Here is a 7,305-nt window from a genome sequence, read left to right on the forward strand (position 1 = left end):
GTGTGACAACTTTATCTGACCTAAGGAATCAACCATATGATTTACATGTATTTTTTTCTAGGAACCTGAAATCCCGAAAACCGTGAATTATACACTTTAAATGATCCTTTTGTGATGTCATATCGGGTCATGTTTCTTTTTATACCACGTGTCTTAGGTCGTTTCATGAGTTATCGTCTATGATTTCAGCCCTAAATAACAAGTATTCATTATTTTTAAGGAGTACCACATTTTCGTCAAGACTCGTTTATCCCGTACCGGCACACTCAAATGTCCTATATTTCTTCTCAAATTTCTGTGACTTCTTTATATGGTCCGAGAACCATCTGTATAATTTACGGACATTTTTGTAGCTTGAAATCCCGATAACCGTGAATTATACACTTAAATTTGAGCCGTTTGGGAGGTCATAGCGTTTTATGTTACTTTTTCTCCCACTTCTTCTAGCACGTACCCGATAGGTCGTTTCATGAGTTACCGTATTTGAGTTTCAAGCCTAAATAACAAGTATTTATCTATTTTCAAAGAGTACGTGAATTTAGTCCGAGACTCTTTTATCGCGTACCGACACCCTCAAATGTACTCTCTTGCTTCTCAAAATTTGTGTGACAACTTTATCGGCCCCGAGGAACCGTCCGTACGATTTACGAATATTTTTGTTTCGGAACCCTGAAATCCCGAAAACCGTGTATTATACACTTAAATTTGAGCCGTTTGTGAGTCGTATCAGGTCATTTTTATTTTTCTCCCAAATTTTATAGTACGTGCGTGAGTTCGCTTCATGAATTATCGTATTTGAATTCAGCCCTGAATAAAAAGTATTCATCTATTTTTAAGGATTACCCGATTTTCGTTTTAGACTCGTTTGTCGCGTACCGGCACCTCATCGTTTTCTTTTGCTTCTCAATATTTGTGTGACTACTTTATCTGACCTGGGGAATATACCTTAGGATTTACATAAATTTTTGTTCCGGGTTCCCTGAAATCTCGAAATCCGTGTATTATACACTTAAATATGAGCCGTCTGAGAGGTCGTACCAGGTCATGTTTCTTTTCCTCCTAGTTATCTACCACTTGCCCGAGGTCGCTTCATGAGTATTTCGTATTCGATTTCATCCCTAATTAACAAGTATTCATCTATTTTTAAGGATTACCCGATTTTCGTGCGAGACTCGTTTATCACATATTAACATCCCTCAATTGTCCTCTATTGCTTGTCAAAATTTGTATGGCTGCTTTATCTGACCTCAAGAATCGACAATATGATTTACAAACATTTTTGTTCCGCGAACCTGAAATCCCGAAAACCGTGTATTATACACTTACATTTGAACCGTTTATGAGGTCGTACTGGGTTATGTTTCTTTTTCCACCAGATTTTATACCACGTGTCCGGGGTCGATTTATGAATTACTGTATTCGATTTTAGCCCTAAATAACAAGTATTCATATATTTTTAAGGAGTACCACAATTTCGTCTAAGACTCGTTTATCCCGTATCGGCACCTTCAATTGTCCTCTGTTGCTTCTAAAAATTTGTATGGTTTCTTTATCTGACCCGAGCAATCGACCGTATAATTTACAGAAATTTTTGTTCCGGGAACCTGAAATCCGAAAACCGTGTATACTTAAATATGAGCCGTTTGGGAGGTCGTTTTAGTCCATGTTTCTTTTCCTTCCAATTTTTCTACCACGTGCCCAAGGTCACTTCATAAGTTACCGTATTCAATATCAAACCTAATTAACAAGTATTCATCTATTTTTAAGGACCCGATTTTCGCCCGAGACTCGTTTGTCGGGTAACGACACCATCAAATGTCCTCTGTTGTTTCTATAAATGTGTGTGGCTTCTTTATCTAACCTTAGCAATTGACCGTATGATTTACAGACATTTTTGTTCCGGAAACCTGAAATCCGAAAACCGTATATTATACACTTAAATTTGAGCCGTTTGCCCGTTTGGGATGTCTTATCAGGTCATGTTTTTTTTCCTCCCAGTTTTTCTTCCACGTGCCCAAAGTTGCATTATGAGTTACAGTATTCGATTTTCCCCTAAATAACAAGTATTCAATTAATTTTAAGGAGTACCACATTTTCGTCTAAGACTTGTTTATCCCGTACGGCCGTACCGACACCTTCAATTGTCTTCTTTTTCTTCTCAAAATTTGTGTGGCTATTTTATCTGACCCGAAGAATCGACCGTATGATTTACAAACATTTGTGTTTCGGGAAACTAAAATCACGAAATCAGTGTATTATAAACTTAAATTTGAGCCGCTTGGGTGGTCGTATCAGGTCATGTTTATTTTCCTCCAAGTTTTTCAACCACGTCCCCGAGGTCGCTTCATGAGTATACCGTATTCGATTTCAACCCTAAATAAAAAGTATTCATCTATTTTTAAGGATTACCCGATTTCGTTCGAGACTCGTTTATAGCGTACCGCGGTATTGGTACCCTCAATTGTCCTCGGTTGCTTCTCAAATTTTCGGTGACTTCTTTATCTAGCCCGAGAGCTCTCTGTATAATTCACGGACATTTTTGTTCCGGGACCTTGAAATCCCGAGAACCGTATATTATACACTTAAATTTGAGCCGTTTGGGATGTCCTAGTGTTTTATGTTACTTTTTCTCCCAATTCTTCTATCACGTACCCAGGTCACTTCATGAGTTATTGTATTCGATTTTCAGTCCTGAACAACAAGTATTCATCTCTTTTAAGGATTACCCGATTTTCGTCTTAGACACGTTTGTCATGTACCGACATTTAATTGTCTTCTTTTGCTTCTCAATATTTGTGTGGTTGCTTTATCTGACTTTACGAAACAGCCTTATGATTTACAGACTTAAATATGAGCCGTTTGGGAGGTCGTTTTAGTTCATGTTTCTTTGCCTCCCAGTTTTTCTACCACGTGCCCAAGGTCACTTCATAAGTTACCGTATTCGATACAAACCTAATTAACAACTATTCATCTATTTTTAAGGACCCGATTTTCGCCCGAGACTCGTTTGTCGGGTAACGACACCATCAAATGTCCTCTGTTGTTTCTATAAATGTGTGTGGCTTCTTTATCTAACCTTAGCAATTGACCGTATGATTTACAGACATTTTTGTTCCAAAAACCTGAAATCCGAAAACCGTGTATTATACACTTAAATTTGAGCCGTTTGCCCGTTTCAGAGGTCTTATCAGGTCATGTTTCTTTTCCTCCCAGTTTTTCTACCACGTGCCCAAAGTTGCATTATGAGTTACAGTATTCGATTTTCCCCTAAATAACAAGTATTCAATTATTTTTAAGGAGTACCACATTTTCGTCTAAGACTTGTTTATCCCGTACGGCCGTACCGGCACCTTCAATTGTCTTCTTTTGCCTCTCAAAGTTGCGTGGCTATTTTATCTGACCCGAAGAATCGACCGTATGATTTACAAACATTTGTGTTTCGGGAAACTAAACTCTCGAAATCAGTGTATTATAAACTTAAATTTGAGCCGCTTGGGTGGTCGTATCAGGTCATGTTTGTTTTCCTCCCAGTTTTTCAACCACGTCCCCGAGGTCACTTCATGAGTATACCGTATTCGATTTCAACCCTAAATAAAAAGTATTCATCTATTTTAAGGATTACCCGATTTCGTTCGAGACTCGTTTATAGCGTACCGCGGTATTGGTTGCCTCAATTGTCCTCTGTTGCTTCTCAAATTTTCTGTGACTTCTTTATCTAGCCTGAGAACCGTCTGTATAATTTACGGAAATTTTTGTTCCGGGACCTTGAAATCCCGAGAACCGTATATACACTTAAATTTGAGCCGTTTGAGATGTTGTAGTGTTTTATGTTACTTTTTCTCCCAATTCTTCTATCATGTACCCAGGTCGCTTCATGAGTTATCGTATTCGATTTTCAGCTCTGGAAAACAACTATTCATCTCTTTTAAGGATTACCCGATTTTCGTCTTAGACACGTTTATCGCGTATCGGCATCCAGTTGTCTTCTTTTGCTTCTCAATATTTGTGTGGTTGCTTTATCTGACTTTACGAATCAACCTTATGATTTACAGTTAGTTTTGTTCCGGGTTCCATGAAATCTCGAAATCCGTGTATTATACACTTAAATTTGAGCCGTCTGAGAGGTCGTACCAGGTCATGTTTCTTTTCCTCCCAATTTTTCTACCACGTGCCCGAGGTCGCTTCAAGAGTATACCGTATTGGATTTTAACCCTAATTAACAAGTATTCATCTATTTTTAAAGATTACCCGATTTTCGTGCGAGGCTAGTTTATCGCTTAACGGCAGCTCTCAATTGTCATCTGTTGCTTCTCAAAATTTATGTGGCTGCTTTATCTGACCTGAGGAATCGACCGTATGATTTACAAACATTTTAGTTCCGGTAACCTGAAATCCCGAAAACCGTGTATAATACACTTAAATTTGGGCCGTTTGTGAGGTCGTACCGGGTTATGTTTCTTTGTCCACCAGGTTTTCTACCACGTGTCTGAGGTCGCTTTATGAGTTACCGTATTCGATTTTAGCCTAAATAACAAGTATTCATCTATTTTTAAGGTGTACTACATTTTCGTCTAAGACTCGTTTATCCCGTATCGACACCCTCAATTGTCCTCTGTTGCTTCTCACAATTTGTGTGGCTTCTTTATCTGACCTGAGTAACCGACTGTATGATTTACATATATTTTAATTTCGAGAACCTGAAATCCGAAAACCGTGCATTATACGCTTAAATTTGAGCCGTTTGGGAGGTCGTATCCGGTCATTTATGAGTTACTGTATTCGATTTCAGACCTAAATAAAAAGTATTCATCTATTTTTAAGGACTCGATTTTCGTCCGAGACTCGTTTGTCGCGTAACGACACCATCAAATATCCTCTTTTGCTCCTCAAAATTTGTGTGCCTTTTTTATCTGACCTTAGCAATCGACCGTATGATTTACAGACATTTTTGTTCCGGAAACCTGAAATCCGAAAACTGTGTATTATACACTTAAATTTGTGCCGTTTGGGAGGTAGTATCAGGCCATGTTTCTTTTCCTCCTAATTTTTCTACCACGTGTCTGGGGTTGTTTCATGAGTTACCGTATTCGATTTCCGCCCTAAATATCAAGTATTCAATTATTTTTAAGGAGTACCACATTTTCGTCTAAGATTTGTTTATCCCGTACCGGCACCTTCAAATGTCTTCTTTTGCTTCTAAAAATTTATGTAGCTGATTTATCTTAACTGAAGAATCGATCGTATGATTTAGAGACATTTTTGTTTCGCTAACCTAAAATCTCGAAATCCGTGTATTATACACTTAAATTTGAGCCGTTTGTGAGGTCGTATCATGTCATGTTTCTTTTCCTCCCTGTTTTGCTACCACGTGCCCGAGGTCGCTTCATGAGTATACCGTATTTGATTCAACCCTAAATAACAAGTATTCATCTATTTTTAAGGATTACCCGATTTTCGTTCGAGACTCGTTTATCGTGTACCGGCACCCTCAATTTTCCTCTGTTGCTTCTCAAAATTTGAGTGGCTTCTTTATCTGACCTAAGGAATCGACCATATGATTTACAGACATTTTTGTTCCAGAAACCTTAAATCTCGAAATCCGTGTATTATACACTTAAATTTGAGTCATTTGAGAGGTGGTACTAGATCATGTTTCTTTTCGTCCCAGTTTTTCTACCATGTGCCTGAGGTCGCTTCACGAGTATACCGTATTCGATTTCAGCCCTAAATAACAAGTATTCATCTATTTTTGAGGATTACCCGATTTTCGTTCGAGACTCGTTTATTGTGTACCGGCACCCTGAGTTGTCGTCTTATGCTTCTTAAAATTTGTGCGACTGCTTTATCTGATCCGAGAAATCGACCTTATGATTTACATACATTTTTATTCCGGAACATAAAATCCGAAAACCGTGTATTATACACAAAAATTTGAGCTGTTTTGGAGGTCGTATAAGGTCATGTTTCTCTTCCTCCCATTTTTGTACCACGTGCCCAAGGTCGCATCATGAGTTACCGTATTCGATTTCACCCCTAAATAACAAGTATTAATCTTCTTTTAAGGATTATCCGATTTTCGCCAGAGACTCGTTTATCGCGCACCGGCACCATCAAATGTCTTCTGTTTCTTCTTAAATATTGTGCGGTTGCTTTATCTGAATTGAGGATTTGACCGTATGATTTAAAGGCATTTTTTTCCTGGAACTTGAAATCCCGAAAAACGTGAATTATACACTTTAATTTGATCCGTTTGTGAGGTCTTACCGAGTCATGTTTCTTTTTCTACCAGGTTTTATACGAGATGTATGGGTCGCCTTCATGAGTTACCGTATTCAATTTCAGTCCTAAATAACAAGTATTCATCTATTTTTAAGGAGTACCTCATTTTCGTCTAACACTCGTTTATCCCGTACTGGCACCCTCAATTGTTCTCTGTTGCTTCTAAAATTTTGTGTGGCTTCTTTATCTGACTTGAGGAATCGAACGTATGATTTACAGACATTTTTATATTGTAAACTTGAAATCTGAAGACCGTGTATTATACACTTAAATTTGAGCCGTTTGGGAGCTTCTTTTTAGACCTGGCAAAAATGACTCGACCCGATTGACCCGACCCGAACTACATCACCCGAATGTGACCCGAAAATGACCCGATCGAAACCACCAAACCCGAAAATGACCCAACAAAATATAAATCTAATTGAACCGAAAAGACTTGAAATGACTATTTCTCTATTATTCATTGACCCGAAAATGACCTGACCCGAAACAACCCGACCCGCTTGACCCGAAACATACCCGACAACCAACCAAAACCCGAAAAGACCTGTCCCGATCCTAATTAACCCGGATTCAATGAAAGACCCGAACTAACCCGACTCGAATTGGCCCGACCCGAACCTGACCCGTCGACTCGTTTTTCCAGGTCTAGTTCTATCAGGTAATGTTTATTTTCCTCCCAGTTTTCTCTACCACGTGTCAGGGGTCGTTTCATGAGTTGTCGTATTTGATTTCAACCCTAAATAACAAGTATTCATCTATTTTTAAGGATTACCCGATTTTCGACCGAGACTTGTTTATCCCGTACCGGCACCATCAAATGTCCTCTATTTGTTCTCTAAAATTGTGTGGCTGCTTTATCCGACCTGAGCAATCGACTACATGATTTACATGAATTTTTTTTCGGGAACTTGAAATCATGAAAACCGTGAATTATAGACATTAATTTGATCCGATTGTGAGGTCGTATCGAGTCATATTTCTTTTCCTCCCAGTTTTTCTCCCATGTGCCCGGGGTCGCTTCAT

Source organism: Silene latifolia, chromosome 3, assembly GCF_048544455.1.
Source record: "Silene latifolia isolate original U9 population chromosome 3, ASM4854445v1, whole genome shotgun sequence".
NCBI lineage: Eukaryota > Viridiplantae > Streptophyta > Magnoliopsida > Caryophyllales > Caryophyllaceae > Silene > Silene latifolia.